Source organism: Nelusetta ayraudi, unplaced genomic scaffold (assembly GCF_046127955.1).
Source record: "Nelusetta ayraudi isolate G7.1 ecotype Tasmania unplaced genomic scaffold, CSIRO-AGI_Nayr_v1 ptg000011l, whole genome shotgun sequence".
Lineage (NCBI taxonomy): Eukaryota > Metazoa > Chordata > Actinopteri > Tetraodontiformes > Monacanthidae > Nelusetta > Nelusetta ayraudi.
In genome coordinates, this window is record NW_027466061.1 from 6,163,253 (window position 1) to 6,186,330 (window position 23,078).

Sequence of the window (23,078 nt, forward strand, 5' to 3'; positions counted from 1 at the left end):
AGTGTCGCGGCTGTCAAGACTCGACACGCAGATGTGTTTGCATGTCGCCAAAGCGGCGGGCTTCTTCTCACCGCCGTGCGGCGCAGAGTTGTTTATTTCAGGCAGAGCAACGTGACGCTGGCATTTAGACAACAAATCAGACAGGGACAGTGTTTGCAGAGGAAAAGGTCACGAGGGATTATGGAATAAGTCAGCAAAATGAGATCCATAATCCAAGGTGCACTTTAATTTGAAGGACAAAATAATATTTCAGGCTTTCTTCATACATACGTTGTCATTATTAAACAAACAAAGAATATAAATTCTTACTAGAACTCCTTAGAACTTTTGTTGTTGAAAACTTTGCTTACACACCGGTTTGTTTGTATAGAGAGACAACAAACTTTATGTGTTTGCCATTTGTTTACAAGACTCTGTCTACTGGAGCAACAGGGATTAAGAACCAAAACAGTGCCAGTTTCAATGTTCCAACGACGGCTTGTCTGGGGTTTTACATGCCGTCACCCCATGACAGCTGAATTCAGCTCCAGCAAACCCCTGCAACCCTGAGTGCAGGAGGAAGCGGGTCTAGAAGATGGATGAATGGATATAAACTCAAGACTGTGCACATGTATGTGTGCACGTGTGTATATAGCTAAAGACCCACCAGGCCCCCAAATCGCCTGGACATGTTCAAGTTGAAGTGGAAATGCTGACGGTCTAATTCCTTTGAGTCCCTCAAAATGATTTTAAACATTGTAGTCTGTCAAAATAAAGGTCGGGACCTTTTTGCTGGATTGTTAATGAACCAATTTGCCCATTAAAAAAAAGTCTGAGTCGATTGTCTTGTTTGTTGCCGCTCTGCAGTGCATTGATCTCCAGTCCCTTTCAACTATCAGAATGCTGCCAGTCAAAGACAATTTGACTGTTTAGCATTTCCCTCGAAGACGGGCGGAAAAGGAAAGCAGTAGCGTTCGAAGATAATGAATGTATTCCATTTATGCAGACACTGTATTACTGCCTCAGAACTCTGTTGTTGTTGTTGTTTGGTGTGTTTGGTCCATCTCATCGCCAACTGTGTGTGTACTTGTGTTTATCAGAGGTAAAGCCCATAACTCACTGTTATTTGAATACTAAGACTTAACTGTTAGGAATCAATATTATTGTACTTTCGGGGGTAAAAGGAGATCGATGGGAATTTTAGGGCTGACCATCACGCTGATTGCATCCCGAACCATATCTTCAGGATGCTTCCTGTTCCTATTGCTTCCTGGATTTGTTGGGTCACTGAGCCCTGGCTGCTCTGTGTTGCCCTGTGCTGTGTTGAGTGTGTTTTGTAACAAAAGGGAGACATTTGTGTGTGATTTTCACCCCAACCTGGACTTCTAAAAGTCTTGCTTGAACGCGTCTCGTATTTCAACATTGAGTCTTTTTCTTTTATAAATACACATAAGTAAACTGTACATGCCACTTTCCAGTTAATCCATTATACATCCATCACCGACCTTCCAGAAGCCGCCACTCGCGCTCTTGGTGCCCCCGCTCTAGCCGGGGAAAGAGTTTGACTGCCGAAGCTCCCGCTATTAACAGAATTAACTCCAGCCAGGAGCACAGCTCTGGGAGAACACACCAATTCCATTATCTCAGCTGGACGGAGGCCATTCTCGCTCTCTGCCACTCTGCAGCCAAAGTGCTCCAAGCATGAAGCCCACCAAAGCCATTGTGCAGAGACACAACATGCAGCAACTCTCAAATGCACTCTGTTAAAGCCTTTCCGCCTGAAATATTCATCTAGCCGGAAAAAATGCATTTAAATCTGTTGAGAAAAAAAATTAAATAAAGCAAAAAAAAAAAAAAAAGAAAGGTACAAATATTTAATCCCTTCCCCTTCTTCGAAAAAGAAAATCACGCTGAACCCCTAAATTCTTCCGTATGTTGTAGTTTACATGCAGACCCTGTCCAAGGATGCTGGCTTATTATTATTTGATTTTTTTTTTTTTTATCAATAAATATTTTTTACCACCTCAGTTTTCCAGGGTGCAAAATAAATATCAGGTGTCATTTTGCATATCACATTGCAGCTTGAAATTTCTCACTGAAGGATTCAAATGTTGTTGTGAATTATTGAAAGCAGTTACGTGCGAGTCCAGAGCAAATTGTTCAAAAATATGAAAGGCATTTTACTGAACTCTAATCAGTAAAAAGAATCATGTAACCAGTTGCAGATGGAAAGTTCATCTCGATTTGAATGTAGGCAGTTCTGGGCTCATAATATTGGAGGAACACATTAATTGTCATTAGCAGTTTAGGAGTAATCACCATGCTAATGAGGGGGAGGGGTTAAAGAGAATAGTATTGAAACAGATAGTTGTTTTTTTTTTTTAATTGTAAATAGACAATAAAATGGATAAAGCATTATTAATAATGTGCACAAGCTAAGAGATCTCGTGAGGCTAATCTCACTACAATAAAAAAAAATGTGGTGATAATCAATAATATTGACATTCGCTGTGAGGAAAACTACTAATAAAAGAAGCATTCTGAAAACTTAAGGGATGGTGTCGATTCCAGCCCGCCTGGTTCAAACCGCCACATCACTTTGACATCCCCTTCAAAGTGAAATCAAGTCTTCCAAAGCTAAATTGGGACAAATTTGGAACAAAAAGTAGAGGCACCGTGCCTGAAAGCTGCTGCCTCTTCTTTCCCGCATCAAATAAAGACACAGAGTTTATATATTTTTTGCCTTTTTTTTTCAAAAGAGTGAAGGACAATATTAAGTGAGGCAGCCCCTGGTGAAAGGATGGAGGTCGTCAGCTGCAGTGCATGGCCAGTTTTTGCCTCTGGCAAAGGCTGTCTCGCTGGAGTCGGCAGTGCCACCCAGTCTGTGACACGCAGTGACTGCGCTTCTGGATCGGATGGCGAAAGGAAGAAACTATATAGAAAGTGCAGCTATTTGGAGGAAGAACTGGTGGAACTTTGATAAAAGACCTGCTTCTCAAGAGAAGGCAGCAATGAGCAGAGTCTAATTTAACACTGGGAACCCACAGGAATTGACTTTGTCTTGGTTTTTGTCAAATGCTAAACCCTTTAAACAAAATAATGTGGTGCAGGGACTGCAGACAAATTTCTCCCAGCTTGTGTGGGCACCAAAAGTTACTCCAGTGGTCAAACCTCCACTTTAAAGGTTTGGTATCATGCAAAAATCACTTTGCAGATGTTTTCAAACCATAGGTTGCCTATCCAGTCTGCAAGTGAGAGATTAGAAGTTGAGAAAAATCAATCAATCAATCAGTCCTCTCCTTCTGTTGATGGCTCTTCTTTCATAAAATGCATGCCAAGGCACTTAGAAATGCATATCAGCACCTTAACAGCATTGATATTTTTTTACCAAATAGATGGAAGATTAGACAAAGCATCAGTTTTGGCAGGACGCTGTAAACAGAATGCTAAATATGGTGTTTCTGATGGGCTGCGCTGTTTTAAAGATACTTCATCATGAGAGAGGCTGCCCTCCTGGAGTTCACTATGAAAAGTTTTTTTTTTTTTAATGACATACGCTGCTATATTTAAAGGGATGGTTCAATAATTTTGGTAAATTTGGTTATTGCCATAATCCCTGTTGCCATGAGTCAGTGCATAATCCATCACAAAGTCCGCCATGATCAGACGTCGGCGTCTTCTCAACAATATGTTGTTTTGATGTTGGCAGTAACTGCAACACACCAAGCGCTTTTGAAATCGCTTCTCCGACCCAGTTTGTCCAGAATGTAGTTCCAGCTATATGCATTTGCCTTGACAGCAACTCTGTCCTTCATTGTAACATGGAGTAGTGAAAAAACATAGATACAGTAACCTCACATTAGGCGAAGACTTTGAACTTAGAACTGAGTGGAAGAACATTATCACACCCTTTGCATTAAAAAAATAAAAAAAATAAAAAAATACTGCTAATCTATCATCCACTGTACAACGTCCCACCACCCTCCATAAATCTTATAAATTGTAATGAGATTTGGCACCCTTAGCTGCATTAACCTCAAATAAGAATTAAAGGAAAAAAAGAATAAACATCATTCTCTTGAACCCAAGAGGGGAGGTGGCTTTGTTTTTACTCGTAGTCAATTTATCTTAGACCCAAGGGAGAAGGTGGGAAGAGGGGGGCTGACATGGTGCAATTATTTTAATTACTACTCCAGAAAGATAGTTTGGTCCACAGACTAAGCTTATTCATAATGAAGATGTTTAGAAACGATTGAGTCTTTACTTAAGTGTTATTGCGTGGCTTTATTGATATTCATGAAAATTAGCTTGGTGATAAAAGGGGGGAATATTATCTTTATGTGTGTGTATTATTTTTTTTTTTACTTTTTAAAGAGATTAAATAATGGGAAAAGTCAGGTTATAGAACTGTTGCAAAGTGGCAGGAATCCACATCAAGGGGAAAGGCACAGGGATAGAGTGGGGGATAAATAGAGGGAAAACAAAAAATAGTGGAAAAACTACAAAATATCCAAAATTTTGAGGGACGCAGATTTGTCATATTCAATTGTTCATAGATTTAAAGTAAGGTTGGAACAATAATTGAAAAACAAGATCTTTACTGTACTGATTTCATTGCTGGCCATTTTGCCAGTAAATATTATATAGCTTTAAATGAGAAATGTACAGACGCCGCAGCAATAAAGTACTAAAAGTTAAAAATAAATAAATAATGGGTTTGGGTTTGAGGTTGGGCCAGTTTCTGGAGAATGTTAGCTGATATGCTGATGGCAACTGCACAACAGTGTAGTTATAGTTGCTAACATCATACTAACAATGGTGAAAACCTTGGCTGTATCTAAGGTTGAACAGAGTCATCATGATGTCACCAACTGGTTTGTGAATAATAAGTTAAGAGATAAGAGATTGGCCTCAGAGTCAGCGACATCTTGAGTTTGCAGTTTGGCTGCGTTCAGACTGCAGGCATATCTGATTCAAATCAGGTTCCTTCTCAAATCTGATTTTTAGGGCTGGCTGTTCACACTGTTTTTAGATTTTGGCTGGCAATCTGAACAAGGGTTTTGTTTTGTTCAGTTTGTCCTGAAAGATTCCATATATGGATGTGTAGGTATTATTATTGTTCGCAGGTATGTGCAAAATTATGCAAATAAATCAAACAATTTTTAAACATCTTCTCCTCCAAAACCACAAATGTTGGGGGCATGATAATTTAGTATAACATAGCCAAGACTGTGCCTCTTTTCCATTCTGACAGCCGGTCATAATTAGTCTTGTTGCAACCGTTTTTGATGATAGAATTCAGGTTTTTGCTGCACTTCCACGTTTGACACCAGACGCTCCGTCCATCTTTATATATACCGTATTTTCCTATAGTATATTTACTATAAGCCGCTACTGTTTTCCCAAGCTTTGAACCATGCGGCTTATGCAAAGGTGCGGCTTTTCTGTGGATTTTACTTCACCCGCCAGGGGGCGCTTTAGCAGGAAGTGCAAAAACGAGACAAGCGGCGACACGGACAGCAACACAGACATAGACACAGAAAAGGTTTGTGACGAAGCTCTTCTGAGGCTGTTCAACTCCGACACTGAAGGAAGTGACTTCAGCCCTTTCAGTGCGCAGGAGGAAGATGAACAGTGACAGGTGGTTTCTGGGTTCAGTGTTCATGAAGCCACTTTAATGCTTCCAAGTGCACATGAAGAAGAAGTGACAGCGGTTCGACGTGTGTTCAGTGGGTTCAGTGCGCAACTTTTCTGTTTTGGTTGATCACCACTTTTACTGCTGTGTTACCGGCACCGTTCGGAAAGTAATCACTTCAGTTATGTAAATAAACAAGTAAGAAATCTTTCTGTGTACCGGTAAATCTATCTATCTAATCTTTATCCATCAATCTATCCAATATATGTCTCATTTCACAACCTAGATGTCGGTGGCTTATAGCCCGGTGCGGCTTATATATGTACATTTCCAATTTTTAAAAAAAAAACTTATATTGAGGTGTGCTCTATAGTCCGGAAAATATGGGAGTCAGTCTGTAAAAGTGATTATGCTGACGAGCTTGCCACACTGTCCACATCTTCCGAGCCATCTGCGAGTCAACATGCAGCAGCGCCAACTTTTGGTTTCAGCGCATGGAGAAGCAAAAACTTCTGCCTTGTCGGCACTGCTGCGACTAAACAAATCATCGATGGCGCTTTCATATGAACTTGCAGCCCACCAAAACAGTTGGAGCTCACATGCTTTGTTCCGTATGTCGCTCACTAACGCCTGACCATGCAGTACGTCAACATTAATGCAACCTTTGGAAGCATTTCCTAGCTTATTCTTTAAAAGCTTGTACAAGACAATTTTTTTTCTCCATTTGTTGGCTAAGCATGAAAATAACACAGCATGCCGTAGCTCGAGGTTTATTCATTTCCATGCAGACTGCATTTCACAGATGTACTAGAATGGAAAAACCAAAGTTTTGTGCACAAATCACGGATGCAGCTCCAACGTCGCCGATGTTTGTGTCTGCTAATGGAGTCCAACCACCCACCCGCCTGTAAGACCATTTGTCAGCTAGAAAGCTCACTCTTTGGACTGTATACAAACAGCTCATTGTGCTCTCACAGGCACGCTGAAGGCCATTAGTGCACCTTGACAAGTATGCTAATCCCCACCACATAACACAGAGAGGGCATAATACTTACGCTCCATGTTAATGGAGAACTCAAGACAAAGTGACACTTGTTTGCGTTGCCCCCTGGCTGTCATTAAAAGAAAATCTGATTTGGGGTGGTGGCTGGAAGGATGGAGTCTGGGGATGAGGTGGATATAAGCAGGTGCAGAATACAAATCTGTCCCTTAATGTCTAGCACTATCACAGTCGTCCTTATTAGTATGTTTACAATAGTTTTGCACAATTTTGCCTCATAGTTTTGTAAATGATGGTTCTTGCCATAGTTATTTTTTTCCCATCGAGACTTCCTGCAGCCATTATACATATTATACATAAATAAACATATATATATCAGAGAAACACGCAAATGCACCAAAACTGCTTGTTCGTAACACATACCGACATCTTGCCATTTGCTTGACATATATGGCAACTCGGGAAACGGGAAATAAGAAAACTATACTGAGGGAGAAAAAAACAAAACATCATCCATCCTTTTCCCAGCACGAAAAAAACAAAAACAAAAACTCCAGAACAAATTCATGTCCCGGTGTTTTTCAACAGAGGCATCAAAGAAAGCAGAAGACACGACTAGAGCCAGGCAACAAGCGAGAAGGGGAGAAAAAAGAGACCAGTCTGAACACGGAGCTGTATTGTTATTTTATACAGCAAACTCCTGTGACATTCCCTGCTACGAAAACAGGTAATCCATAGCAAGTGCGAGATCAAAACAATAAAAGGAATTGCGCGCGGATCTTATTGAGGATGTCAATACAGGCTTCCCACGGGAGTCGGGAGATGATGCGGGGAGATAAGAGGGAAAAAGGAGCTGGCGTTACACAAACGGTAAGTGTCCAGGTGTAGTTTATAATATCACATAGTGCGCCGCAGTTCGCTTTGAAACATTATTTCCTGCAACTCCCACCCCGGGCGATCCATACTGAAGAGACGGGAAATGTTGTTAAGGATGCGGCCCTCGTGACATGATGTATGGCTTCCACATAATTCAGACTCAGAGGCGGTTGTGCGGATCACAGATTCCTTTCAAAAACATTGCATTTAAAGATTTCGGTTGACAAAATTGAAATCCATCAATGCCAGGGTTTTTTTTTCTTTTTTTCAAATCTGATTTTCCTGCCCATTCAGAGGACCTATGTGGAAGCACTTTTACCTAATTGAGGTTAAATCTAAAACTGAACGTGTGTCTAATGGAGTGTAACTTGCAGAAAATGTTTGACTGAGCAGCTAAAAAAACAAAATCACCCTTAACCCCCCCTGTTTTCAAATCAATATCGGTGCGGGTAAGCAGGTGATATTCAATCTGTTCAAAGTTTCCAGACGTGTGGGCTGAATGAAGCCTCTTTACTCGCCGCATTGATTGATGACGACGATAGAAGTTGCTTTTCTCATTGAACCAAATATCCCCCGCTCCACACCCACCAACCTCCCCTGCTGCCGCCACCGCCACCCTCCACCCCCGCCCCGTGAGTGGAATTAGAGTGGGGAGATAATTCTTTTAATTCTTGCAAGCTGCCCGACTGCGGTGAATACACTCAGGGCCGCTTCATTTGGTTCATGATTAATTCCTGCGAATGTGGCTGATCACCCACGTTTTTTATTTTGGAAGCAGCCAGCCAGAATCGAAGCCATTCCCAACGGCTCGGACAAAATAATTGTATTAGCCCCAAACACTTGTTTCGTGTTAGCAAACTTGTCAGCACAATTATATCTTTTTAAAGGAGGCTGCGGCACCACCGGTGGAGGCTTATTTGTTTGCAGTTTCAGCTTGGATGGGACATTCAGTTAAATGTGTTATCCAACAAGAACCTCTGACCTATTTCTCTTTTAGATTACAGAGTTTATGATTGTGTTCTGCCGAATATATTTGGAAGTGGAAATGCATTCCTAAACTGGCATCAATGGATATTTCTATGTGATTTACATTTATTTAAAGTCACTTAAATCATATTCCTGATGCTCGCATCAAAGTCATCTTTGCCACATTATCACGTCTCAAAGCACCAAGTTGCTGATTGGCTATTTGCGTTCAGTTGAACGTCGTACCTGGAGGTGGCTGGTGAACATATGGTGGGTGTATCTGTGTGTCCTTGCAAGGCTTATGTTGGAACCAACAAGACGCAAGCTTTAATGGACCGGACATGAAATAATCTGATCTCTTTGCTACTATTTGAGCAAGTTGGTGAAGGCGAGTTTGTCAGGGATGTTTATATATATATATATATATATATATATATATATATATATACATATATATATATATATATATGTATATATATATATATATATACATATACATATATATATATATTCTTTTTTTTGGCTGAGGGGAGACACTTGATACCGACCACGATCGAGCACATCAGTCCCCAAGAGGCCATTCAGCAGTACGGCCAAGCCTTTAGTGCTGTTCTCTGCTTCGCTTTAATGAGGATCGGCTGCCCAGTTGTGATGAAACAGCTGTCACTACTGCGGCCGTCATTGTTTGCAGGCTTGCAGCAGCTTCCTGTGTATGCGCTCTGGCTGCAGCGCCCGCCTCTTTTGCAACACAGCATGCTGATTGGCCCTGCAGTTTTTGACTCGACTGGATGGATCTGCATGAATAAATGCTTAAAATGGACGGCGATCGAGCCAATTTGCAGATTCAGTGACAAATTTAAAGAGAAGCGAGATCCCCTTAAAAGCAATTAACTGCCTAATTGACTCCAAACCCATACATTTGTTTTAAGTTACCTTCTAATTCCATTTAATCGTCACCCACATTCGCGTTTATGTCATACAAACCTCTTGATATGATATCACCTACTGCATCAGGCATCCTCAACAGTTGGCACAAGGAGCAGGAAATATTTCTTTGGTGATTGCATGTCTAACCTGCCATTAAAAAAATCAGCATGGTGCTGGTGAAAATTTCATGCAGCCCCATCGAAACAGACTTACTCGCAACCACCACAACGGCAAAGTGATGAGAGAAAAAGAATAGAGCAGAGCCACAACAGAAAGTACACCTCTGAGCAGACCCCTGCCAGGAGGATTAAAAAAACACTGTGACAAAATGTGTTTAAGACCTAATCACTCACCCCGACGACTGCTGTGATTTTGATTAAAGCAGAAGGGATGATGATTTTTGGCTCTGTGTTCTGGCAAAAAAAAATATTGTCTGCCTGATGGGCACATAATATTTGAAGGTCAAAATTCCTGACGTGGATAAAAAGAAGTGTTGGACTTTGATGAAAGGGGAAGGGATGCGGCAGTGAGTTGTTTCAGTTTGAATTTATGTTCTTATGTCTCTACTTGCTGCTCACTTATCCTGTTATGGTTTTGCCACACGTTCTTACTAATGTTGGCACTTTCCCACACATATATTTTTATTTATTTATAAATATTTTTTTAAATTAAGATGCCGGCACCAAAGTCATGCCGCAGCAGTGTTTTGTTAGTCATAGTTTATGTTTGCCTCTTTTAATGCTACTGTAATCATAATATGTTACAGATGTGCTCAACTGTCGTGTTATTGTGTAGAAATGTTCTTTTTCTGTAACATGTCATGCGACAATGTGCTTCTGCTTCATTAAAGACAACGTGGCAGTGTTTACTTTACATAACAAACCCTGATATAGAATCATGATATCACAAATTGAACTAATTTGGAGACGCTGCACATTTATCTTTAATTTTTCCATTGGCAGCGCAGCCCTGTGAAGATTTTGTCCTCGCTGTTTGGGCTCTGATTTGCGGAGAGCTTAGAGTGCACACCGTGACCTGACATTTAAACTCGGCGATTTCTGCCGGAAACCCAAATGCCACTTGGACCATTGGTTTGAGCCAAGATTTGCATGGAGTAATTCTACAGCATGGGGTTATTTTTCATGTATTTTCTTTTTTTTTTTTTTTTTTACTATCCCCCACCCGCATCGTAGGCTGTGACTGCCCCGAGATAATTCAACAGCATGGGCAATTTGCGTGCACTTGTTTACGCGGTGGAGTAGAAAGTCTGTGAGTGTGAAGAAAATCTGTAGGAAGGGTTTCATCATTCATTTATTTATTTTAAATCATCATTTGAAATCGCTTTAAGATGTGAAAATGTTGAGTGTAAAGTACAAATGCTGGAATTAATCAAATTGGTAGAGGAAGGACGAAAAGTCAGAAATAAAGATGGCATTTCACGAAGTCCATTTAACCAGTTTAATAAAATACAAATTAAAATACGCTTCAACAGAAATGAAATCCTTTCCTCCATCCCTCTAATCCTAAACCTCATGGACACAGAGATGTATGATAAGCAATAATGGCAAGTAATAATTACAGAGCCAGTATCATGGACATTGATACCAATACCAATATGTTTTACCTGTAAAAGAGCAAAGCAGGGTAGGTGGTGCCGTTCTGAAACCAATATTAATGTTGAGGATATCTTAGACAAAGCACTCATCCTGTGACTTTGGCACCAAACTGAAAATGACAAAACAAGCCTGGAGAAGGTTGTTGTCCTTCCACATTGTGTCACTTATGGTCCAGTGGAAGAATATCAATAGCAGTTGTGTTTTCTTGTCAAATCAATCTGAACAATTTGCGGTTCAGCGTTTAGCTCTACAGTTTTTAATGTTTTTTTCAGTTCATTCCTTAATATTTGAAAGCTTTTTTGTCAACGTGACAGCAGTTTTCTTTCTCTCTGAGTGCATGGAAAAGGGACTCATTTTCACTTCATACTTGACATTTTGACATTCTTGAAGTGCAAACATAAAAATCGATTTTTTTTATTTTTTTTTTCTTGACAAAGAACATGATGAACTTTCTTTTTTTCTTTGTTTTCATCCGTAGATCTTTAATTCTCTGTACGTTTTGACCAAGTATGTAACGTTGCTGTTATTGGGTCAGAACCAAGAAACTTAATTAGCAATTCCAAATTAATTCAGTTTGTAGAAAGTGCAAAAACAAGATCATTCAACATCCGCTGTAAAATTCGATTAACAGAGGAAATGCCTATGAATTTTATGACCAGATTTCTTCTTCTTTCTTCTTAAATGGAAAGTCTATGTTTCTAAATTGTATATTAATCCAGTGGAAAGGAAAAGGACAGTCAAATGCAATAAAAACAATCTAATTTTTCCTGACGGAACTAGTTGCAACCGCAGCTCTAGCAAACTGTCAGCATGCTGCCAAGACATCATAATTCAACAGCAAAATTAAAAGAATTACACCAAAGATGTGACATCGTAGCCGTAATTCTGCCAGCATTCAGAGAAGGGGTATAAACATCCAACAATGAGAGCACCAGCCGGCCAGCAGGCATTTTCAGCTTGTACACCGACTATTCCTCAGCTGTCACACAGTCCAACTACCGGAGCTGAAACAACATAAAGGCAATTTTAAAATGGGACAAAACAAAATGTATTTTCAGGTCTTTGCAGTATTACAGCTACCACTATCATAAACAGCCTGTGCCCCGTTGCAGTTGGCTGCAACAGCGTAACAAGACATTGAAAAGGTGTTTGTTTTTGCATTGGTTGCGAGAAATGATTGAATTGAATGAATGAATGAAAGTGATTTCTCTGAAATAAAGGTCAGAAATCTTTTCTTACTTTAAAAAATGTCTCACTTCAAGCAAAACTCATGCAAATTAAACAAAATGCCCGCTTGTTTGTTCCTGCTTTAACTCTCAAAAAGTCATTTATTGTTACTTTTGGACCATTCAGATTTATAATCTGTGATTGGTGGAAGATGTGGGGTTTACCCAAGGTGTGAGGGACAGCACATTCACGTTCACCATTACACATCCAGAAACATTTACATGAATGAAACATTGACCCGCTGTGGGCAGGAGTGGAGAAGATCCATTAGTGCTGCTGTTCTTCTCCAGTTGCGATGGAACTGCTTCCATTACTGCGACCGCGCTGCGGGTTTCATTGTTTACAAGTGTTTGCAGCAGCCGTCTCCCGTCCCAGTAAAACCCTGGATGTCCGGGTCAGGGTCAATCGTCCGCGTCCTTCCTCTCAGAAGACTTCCAGTGGTCACCAAACAGCTGGTCGATGTGGGCCATCTCAGGAGTTTAGTCTGAGAGAGTCGGCAGGGGCGGCACGCTGCATTCTGCAGCTCAATCAGTGCATTCGTAGAGAACTCTGCCACAGCTCTCAGTGTGGGTAATTCTTTGCTTGAAAAAGGTGCTTCTCTGGAGTGACTCCGGTGCACCATGGCATGATGTAAATGTGGCGCCCGGGTACTACCCTCATGCAAGACAGGGCACGGCTGTTGTATTTTACCGTCCTAAGCTGTTGGAGCTGTTGGACGTTATTGAATTTAATTCCTTTATCGACATTATAAAATAAAGTGCATGAAAATGTAGACAAACATCTCTGAAGGACTGATGTGACCCCTTCATATCAATGGAGTCTGACATCTTGAATTTATATCCGCATTATGAGGCCCATTGAGCATGCCCAGTGGTGTCACTTCCCATAATGCCTCTGTAATGACATGATGCATCCGAATGTATCAGCCAATCAGAACCAGCCGAGACACAGCACACAAAGTGATGTCATGCTCAAAATAAACTCTTCATGGGGATTTTATTGCCTTTGGAAATGCCGATGACTTCAAAATATATTTATTAAGATTTATTATGAACTCTTTTTCAGTTTGGAGCCATCCATTTCACAGGTGCTTAATTTTTTTATTGCGTTCTATTGAAAAAAATGCCTTTTGGGTGTCATTCTTGCAATACCATGGGTGGCCACTGAAAAAATCAGTACGCTGATGTAGCAGCAGTATTGCTTCCAGCTCTTTTAGTTCGTCCATAGCGCAGGGAATATCTGCAAACCTGAACAAGTGCTGCCTTAAATCAATTGTGTTCAGTATGTCTTTGGTTTTTAATGCATTATATCTTTATACAGACATAAGTTTTTCAGCAGAAACATGTCAAATGGTGGTGCGTGTGTGTGTGTGTGTGTGTGTGTGTATGTGAGGGTGTTCCCAATTGAAATAGGGAGACGGGCCCTAAGAAGATGAATACAGACGTTCTCACACACCTGGGGCAGCGTCCTGGAAAGGCGAATGGACAGCGGGAGGCGTGACTGACCTGTCAAAACAGGTCGGTCACGCCTCCATAACACCAGCTGATGAAGACGGGTCACACACACCACCAAGTGACACGAATTTAAAGATGAGAGAAAACCTGTCTGTATAAAAGCAAAATATAAATCAAAGCAAAACATTACTACATTTTGAAGGAACGATTCATGTCACCACCTAACATACTGGACTGTGTGCTACATAGGCAAGCGCACTCTGTGCATGTTACAATGTTACTCACGTTAAAGCTGAAACCAGATGGTGGGAATCATGCCTGCTTGAATGCAGCATAGTGTGAAATATCCACTTCTGGTTGGAAATCTAGATCCAAACTGGAAGTTCACATCTTTTCCAGTTATCTCTCACCACTGCAATCTTGCAACACTGGTGCATGCATGATGAGAGGTTGCTGTTGCCTTGACAGAGGTGACTGAGTGTGCTTGAGTTTTGTTCTGATGTTCACTGGGGCAGCTCCTGTGTGTGTGCTCCCTGTACTCAGATTCAGACTCCTGCAGTTGCTAATTTATGAATGTCTCTTTTTTTCAAATGATTGTAATATTACCAAAGCAATATTCCCTCTCCACGGCAACATTAGGGCACGTTCCTTCCTGTTCTCATAATATCTGCTGGAGATTACAAGCAGCTGTGCACACTTTTTTTTCTCCTTTTTTAGGGTGTATCTTCGGTGTACATACAAGCCTTACAAATGAGCCCGCAGAGATCCGTGCCTATGATCTATGATGTCACATTGATGTACAGCCTGAAGCTGTTCCTCGACTTCAATGGATGGGAAACTAGCTGTGTGGAAATTTTTTTATTTATTTATTTTTTAAACCATTATTTATCCAGTCAAACCTGGATGAGTGCTCTTGCCGAGTCTTCGGAGCGATCACGTTGGATAGTAGTGGGATTGTGGTGCAGGAATACTTCCATTCTTTCCATCGGGCTCTTTTTTGTAGTCTTTTTTTTTTTTTCCGAGGAAACACTTTGGGATTAAAATGTCAGCGGAAAGATTGAGCCGTTGCTAAATGTCGAAGCTTCACATCGGAACCTAATGTGACTGCAGAAACCACAAATCAACACCAGACGAGACGGCGTGTGAAATATTAATGGCCTGCGCAGACACAGCCAGACTTGTTTGTATTGGTAATGTTGTAGACGCCGGCGAAAAAACACACGTCCTCCACGTCTTTTTCTCTTTTTTAATGCAGTCAAGCAAGCTCGGCAATCACAATCCGCATGTGAAAACATCTGTAACATGTCGCTGGAAAGAAGAAAAAAAAAAAAGGAGGCAACTCGCGGGGTGCTTTTGTGCCTTGTTGTGTTGTCTTCTAGGTTATGCAACACTGAGCACACTTCGGTAATTGGCATCCCCTTCTTGAAACATCTCAATCCGCCACAGTGGGGGGACAGAAGAAATACTCTCCAGCATTTTTTTTTTGGTTCCGCTCTCTCGTCTGCACCTCCAACTGTGGCCCATTATCACGGAACTTCCCGCGAGCCCTGCGCGAGCCGTTATCGTCAAAAAGAATCTGTTGTTAGCGACGGCAGTGTCCTTAAAAAACAACCGCCGTTCTGGTTATGTCACCGTTTCCTTTTCTGTCCTTTCCTGAATCAATTATGCATCAGCGTGGCATTGCGGATTTGGGGCTAAAACAAACTCCTCTTTCATAGCGCGCCTCGGCCGCGCTGATGCAAGTCGTGGGGAAGGTCCGCAAAATACTGAAAACAACACAGAAAAGGAAGGCTTGACTGCAAGAATTTATCGGCGAGTATTATAAAGAATCAAGGTTGGAATCAGGAATCAGGTTGCGGTGGGATGCCGGACTCCACTGAGCGGCCGCTGCTGCTTTGGCCATAAAAGCCCGAAATAATTCTCATGCAGAAAGAGCACCAAAAGAGGGAATATGCAAGTTAAATGTCACAGAATGATTCCGGCACTTACACGGACCAAAAGGTTAAAGGCGTTTCATCCATGAGGAAAAATGCTCTCGCCATGCATTTATTTATACTCTGGCTGTTCAGGGCTCTCTCTGAGTGTCCCTGCAGGGCTGTCGGCACTTCCAGCACCTCTTCAGTCCGACACGCTTCCCCTGCCGGGGCTGGACAGCACCGGTGAGCTTGTTCGCCTCGTCTCGGAGCCACTCTTCCGCCTGCTGCCTGGGGAGCGACACCCTCATGAAACGCCTACATGAAAATGCAATTAAAAGCGTCTTCCGCTGAACGGCGCGGGCCGCCCTTTTTTTGTTTTTTTTCCTCGCGAGGACGGCGGCAGGGAAATGTAGTGTGAAAGCGACATGGCGCCGGGATGGACGAAGGTGGGGGGGGTGGAGGTGGCGGAAGGCGAGACGAGGTGGGGACCTGCTCGTGCCATCTGCGCTCCGGAGCCATCTTGCCCCCACCCCCGTCACTCTGCCTTAAATCAGCCGTCCCCATCTGATGGAACGCGCTCGCGAGACGCAGGCCCCTATTTATAGCCGTGCTGAGAAGATAAAAAGAAGAAAAAAAAAAACGTTGTTCCCGCTGCGTCCGTTGCTACAACATACAGCAGGTTTCCTTCATAATGCACGAGGTCGAAGGTTTGCGTGAATCCCTGCTCTTCCCCGGGCCCCGCTGACGCTTGCACGTGGAAGCGGGGTGGCTTCTCCTTTAATTCGTCGGGATTGTTTCTCGCAAATAAATGCGGCCACCGCGGGATCCGTCGCGTGCACGCTGGGCGACGAGGGAGATCCGCCGCCGTGAACGTGCGAGCCAAATGTTTAATTGCGAAAATGTTTCCGTTAAGGATTAGTCGGCCCCTCAAGAATCCTCGGAAGGACGCTTCAATCATGCGTGTATCAACCTGAGCGCTGCACTTGCAGGATTTCAAGCGGTATCTGGCCACCGAGCGAGAGAGAGAGAGGAGCCCCGTGTACACAGTCCTTTTTCTCTGCTAATCCCGTTGCTTTTTTTTTCCACTTCGCAAACACCGTGGATGATTAAGTTGCTTTTTCCCGCTGTTATTTCACCACATTGCGTGAAAATAAATAAATAAAATAGATAAATAAATAAAGCCGATCACAATCCGGCAGAAGATGAAGGAAAAAACAAAGAACAAAGTGAAGCTCTGAACCGCCTCTGTGGCAGCCGGCAGTCGGCAGCGGCATGAGAAAAAAGGGGCTGCAGGTGAAAATCACCTCGACACTGAACGATCTCGGCTACGAAGCCAAGCGGCGGCCTGGCGGACACAGGGCAGCTCCTAATTGGCGTGATGCATGGAGACGGACGGCGAGGCAGCGCTGGCCTCCCCGGGCTGCTGAAGGCTCGCGCCGGGTCTCGCGTGACGTTGTGCAGCAGATGCTGAAAAATCATCCTCTGCAGGACGGAGAGCACGTCCACGGGCTCCCTGGCCAGCCAGCTGGCCGTGCGGGGCCCCGAGGTTTCTTTTTCTTTTTGACGTCGTTGATGTCGATCGGACTCGGCGGCCGATTTGCACTGCCGTGTGTGTCTGTGGAAGCTGAGAAATCCAGTGGAGACGCTGCTGAGCGTTACTGCCGGACTTTGTCTCACTTGCCCGCATGCCTGTTATTTGCTCTGCTGAGGAAAGCCAGGCCGTGTTTTGACGTCCTCCATCTCCCTTGTTTTCCCAAATTTGTTTTTCTGTCACGTCTTTTTGGTTTGGTTTTCAATTTTTTTATATATATTTTGCATCAGTGCATAAATACCTAATTGGCTGGATCCTGTTTTTAGCAGCCCGACCGCCCCCCCACAAGATCACTGCTGGAGGCCTATTACAAAAAAAAAGTAATTATCGTGAAACAACGTGGAGTGGAGTTGCTGCTCGGTTGCAGAATGAGGGGAATCATGAGGAAAGTTCTAATTATTTTGAGATTATCACCGCTGAAATCTACCGCACACGCCCCCCTGCCCTTCACCGACGTCGCGTCTCGACGAAGACGCCGTCCGTCTTACAGCTGCTTGATTGCGAGGAGGTTTTTTTTATTATTAGTATTTTGCTTTGTGGGGTTGTTTCGGATCTGCCACGCGATGCAAGGCATCCGTTGTCACACCGTGGTGAGGTTTTGTCTCGTCTTGGTGTTTTGTCTCGTCATTTCCTGTTTTATTTTGACAACTTCCTCTCGTTTCAGATCACAACCTCTCCTCATGTTCCACCTGTTCATCTGACCCAATTACCCATTGTTTCCAGCTGTGCCTTGTTACTTTGTGTGTTCAAATAGTCTGCGTTCCCCTTGTCTTGTGCCAGAGTGTCTTCGTCCGTCACGTCCAGCCCTGAGCCCGCTCCCAGCCCCAGCCCCAGCCCCAGCCCCAGCCCCAGCCCCAGCCCCAGCCCCAGCCCCAGCCCCAGCCCCAGCCCCAGCCCCAGCCCCAGCCCCAGCCCCAAGAGTCCACAGTAAGACGGTTGTTCCTCGGGATCGAGTGATTTTCTGTTAATGCTAAGTTTTGTTATTAGAATAGGATTTTGTTTACTAGTTAGTCTTTTTCCTCCTTGTGAGTGATTTTGATTTTGTTGTCGGTGAGAATAGGATTCTTATAGCCTGTTTTATTTGATCTCTCTGATCTGCCGACAATTGCTTGTGTGAAATAAATTTACTTGTTTTCTGTTGTCCTCTGCGTCTGAGTCCTGCCTCAAGTCCCGGCCTGACATCCGTCATAGATACGGGCCAACTGCCGTGCACTGTAGGGGGGTGGGAGGGGCTAGGGGGCTTGAGGATCGTTTTTCCCGTTTTCACACGGAGGTGGTCGCATTGTTCTTCCGCTCTAGGGCGGAAGATCCCTCACTCCCATGAGACGTGTCACACGGCGAGCTTCTGATTCTCGCCGCTTACTTTCCTCTCCTCTTTAAATGCTCAATTTTTTTCTTCTACTTCCCTACGTCCCTGCTGCATGCGGCGCACTGCAGTTTCATCCAGCTTTCTTTGTGGGCTGTGATTTGAGGGCAGGCAAGGGGGGGGAAAAACACTTTCACAGAATTATGTTTCCAAAGGAATGTTGAGTAATAAACTCAAAGGAAAACGAGCAGCTGGAGGCTTTTAGTAGCAACACCTCTCTCTCTCTCTCTCTCTCTCTCTCTCTCTCTCTCTCTCTCTCTCTCTCTCTCATTTGTTATCTGCCCAGCCCCCTCCTCCATATTTACCTTAAGGGGCAAACACACTCCGATATTGTGAACAAATACCGTGGAAATTACCTTTTTTTTTTCTCCTCGGTTTTCTCCTTAAAACCACAAGTTGTGCTGCTGTAATGTTTGCCGGCTGGTCGGAGCACTTCAGTGCCTCCTTGGTGCTGCCTTGAGCCGCATTCTCAGCCCGGGATTCCGCTCTGCATTAATTGCTAATTGGGATGTGGGAGCGGCCTCTCGAGTCGCCGGCTTCATTTGGGATTTCTTCAATCTGAAGTTGGAGAATAAGAAGGAGAAAGGTTTTTCCAATTGCCACAAGACATCTGGATGTTCTTGCCCTGAAAGCATATTCATAATTAATGCCCAGCGTCTGGTGGAAGGTGGCTTTTTTTTTTCTTTTCTTTTTTTTTTTTTGACTGAGTGGTCTTTCCGCATTACCCCGACTAAATATGAAAAGAAGATGTAAACTTGGCATGCAAGAATATGACATTTGAATTAGAGCGTGCGGCCCTCATTAAATTTAGAACATAGGGACCGGATGAGTTTTCCTCTGGGCTCAGCCTTGTCAAGAAATGCCCATTGGAAGTCCCAAACGCTCACAAACCATCAATTCAGAAATCATGTTCTCTTGTTGTCTTTCGGTGCAGGAGACAGGAGCAGCGCGGTCGACGGGTTGTTGTTTGCTCCGATTTATTTATTTATTTTTAATCCACGTACCTGCCAGAGAAAAATCTGAGAGCAGAAAAAAAAAAAACAGACAGCATTCGCTACTTTGTCTCTTCTCTGCCATTGATGTGCCCCTGAGCAAGTCCCTTATCTCCAACCGCTCCACTAGTCTTCCGATCAGATTGAGGATGCACTGAAACTCTTCCAGGTCTGGCTGCGTAACAGTAAATTAGAGCTGGATGATGCCAACATGATGTGATTTTAATCCAATGCTTACAAAAAAATTAAAATAAAATGAAAATAAACACAGCCGGTTCCAGAGCACAGTTGACTCTTTGTTCCCTTTAAAAACAATGTATGTATGCTATAAAGGAGCAGACTTTTGGTAAGCTACTAATTGCCAACTTCTATACTAAAAAACGTTATCACTATAAGTGACTCATCCTCGACAGCACCCACGAGTGGTGCTAGCGTTGGCGTGCTAGCTATCACTAGTATCTGCTAGCTGTCTAACATACTGCTAACTAACAGCACGTGGCTGCCGCCTCACAGCAAGAAGGTCGTGGGTTCGATTCCGGGGCCCGGACCTGGGACCTTTCTGTGTGGAGTTTGCATGTTCTCCCTGTGTCTGCGTGGGTTCTCTCCGGGTTCTCCGGCTTCCTCCCACACTCCAAAAACATGCATGTGAGGTCAATTGAACATTCTAAATTGTCCGTAGGTGTGCATGTGAGTGTGAATGGTTGTTTGTCTCTATGTGGCCCTGCGATGAACTGGCGACTTGTCCAGGGTGTCCCCTGCCTTCGCCCTAAGACAGCTGGGATAGGCTCCAGCAGACCCCCGTGACCCTGAGCTCGGGACTAAGCGGGTATGGAAAATGAATGAATGAATGAGAGGGAGAAGAGACAAAAACAAGACACGACACGCGTCATTACTCGTGCCTTTCAATTTTTTTTGGAAGGAAACAGAGACAAAATCTTGTTTCTTCTCACCAGCTACACTGTAAAACCTGATAGTGGAATTCAAACAATTTGAGGAAACCGATTGCCTCAAACCATTCCATCCATTTTCCATACCCGCTTAGTCCCGAGGTCAGGGTCACGGGGGTCTGCTGGAGCCTCTCCCAGCTGTCTTAGGGTGAAGGCAGGGTGACACCCTGGACAAGTCGCCAGTTCATCACAGGGCCACATAGAGACAAACAACCATTCACACTCACATGCACACCTACGGACAATTTAGAGTGTTCAAGTCCCGGCCTGACATCCGTCATAGATACGGGCCAACTGCCGTGCACTGTAGGGGGGTGGGAGGGGCTAGGGGGCTTGAGGATCGTTTTTCCCGTTTTCACACGGAGGTGGTCGCATTGTTGCCTCAAACCATTTAAATTAATTAACTCAACAAGTTTAAGTTACGAAAACATATTTAATTTAAGTACAATCAACTCAAATATTTATTGTGAAGACAACTTTAGTGAATAAATTTAATAGTACCATGTAATTCAGTACACTGAACTTAAAACTAATAAGTTTTATTAACACATTGTATTTCTTTAAACTCATTTAGAATGAGTTGATTATACTTATTTGCATTAAGCTTGACCAACTTAATAAGATCTTCTTGCCTTAAACCATTTTAGTTTTCACAACAATAAGTTACAAATTACCTTTAAGTTGCTTTAACAAAATCAAGTCAGTGCATTCGTAGAGAACTCGGCCACAGCTCTCAGTGTGGGTCGTTCTTTGCTTGAAAAAGGTGCTTCTTGTGGCGCCCGGGTACTACCCTCATGCAAGACAGGGCACGGCTCTTGTATTTGACCGTGCTAATCTGTTTGAGCTGTTGTAGGTTATTGAATTTAATTCCTTTATCGACATTATAAAATAAAGTGCATGAAAATGTAGACAAACATCTCTGAAGGACTGATGTGACCCCTTCATATCAGTGGAGTCTGACATCTTGAATTTATATCCGCATTATGAGGCCCATTGAGCATGCCCAGTAGTGTTACTTCCCATAATGCCTCTGTGTGACGAAGGCCCGTCACTGAGGACAGACTACAGGAGTGCACGCACCACAGTTTCTCCATATTTAACAGTTTATACCACTCATGCTTTTCTTTACATTCCGTAGCTGTTTGCTGAGGGTCCAGGTGGCTGCTGTCTCTCTCCTCTCCGGTCACTAGGGCTGAGCAAGAGCTGCTCTGTAGCAGCGTCATTTATAGTAGCACAGGTCTGCACAGGTGTGCTAATTAGTGGAAGGTACCATGTGCGGTCCAATTGTGGTCCAATTAACTGTGTGGTGGGTTAATTCTGGGGTTATTTTCAGGAAGAGGAAGTAGCTTCCATTTGCATGTTATTGAATGTGAGAGCTATGAATAGAGCCTCTGTTTTTCTTTAAATACTCTTTCATTTGTCAATTGCTTGACCTCTTTTCTTGTGGGTGGGTCCAGGAGGAGGGGCTTGGCACATAAAAGCCACTGGCCCACTGGATTTTGGAGAGAGAGGCTGCAGAGCAGGAGACTAACATGTGCGGTATAACTTTTTTTCCCTTTGTGTTTTTTGTCCTTTTGGACGTTTGAGTTTTTGTTTACGATTTTTGTGTTAATAAATCACCTCGAATTGCTTTGCGACTCCAGCCAACCTTTTGTTCTGAGAAGCTGTAAACCCACTTTGTGACACTCTGTAATGACATGATGCATCCGAATGTATCAGCCAATCAGAACCAGCCGAGATACAGCACACAAAGTGATGTCATGCTCAAAATAAACTCTTTATGGGGATTTTATTGCCTTTGTCTTGCCAAGGACACTAACATGTCACATGACAGGTACAAATAAAACAACAACAACAACAACAGAGCAAATCTGTGATGACCAAGCCTGACCACACAGCAAGGACAGCAATCCGCTCCACCTACACTTCATTTATGGTTTATTTAGTTCATTTATAGTCAATTTAGTTAATTATTTGAGTTACTTGAAGCATGACTAAGTTCACACACAGTTTGAGTTATTAAGCACACATTTTTTTTTTTTGACAATAAGTTATCTGAAGTGTACAGATGTAGTTAACTTTTGTACAGTCACACATTGGTTTGGTTATGTTTTCTAATAATTATTTTTTGTGTTTGAGTTGCTGGTACATGTAGCTTTAGGTTTCATTGACCTCTTTTTAATGGGCCCAATTTTTTCATTTGTTTCTTTTTCTTTTCTTTTTTCCTTTTCATTTCTTTTCTTAATTTTTTGATAAATCAATCATTTTTCTTTAAATTAAATCCTGTGTTTCGTCTTTGCCGGCCGGCTTGGTCCCTCACAAAATCCTAAACATTTAAAATGTAAAACTTTTCTCGCAACCCAATATGCTAAATGGAACGCGTCTTATTTCTCATCGTACAGCGAGCCCAGATTATCCTGTGGCTGGCCGTTTGCTGGCATATCATTAAACTCCAATTCCAGTTCCAGTGCTGCTCGGCATGCGTCACCGCCGCGTTGCTTACCTCACTGTGAATCCTGCCAGACAGAATGGCTGCGGCTCTCTTGGCTCGTTTCCTGGAGACGCTATCCGATGTTTACGGCTACG

General features: G+C 43.0%; 1 long non-coding RNA gene across 1 annotated transcript in view; it reads left to right on the forward strand.

Moving 5' to 3' along the window:
• The window catches only part of LOC142884570 (uncharacterized), a 318,763-nt gene extending 298,367 nt beyond the window's left edge, over nt 1-20,396 (forward strand). Inside the window, exon 2 of the long non-coding RNA XR_012926181.1 lies at nt 20,196-20,396. This is a non-coding gene — a long non-coding RNA (uncharacterized LOC142884570). The remainder of the gene's footprint in view (nt 1-20,195) is intronic.
• The last annotated feature ends 2,682 nt before the right edge of the window (nt 20,397-23,078 follow it).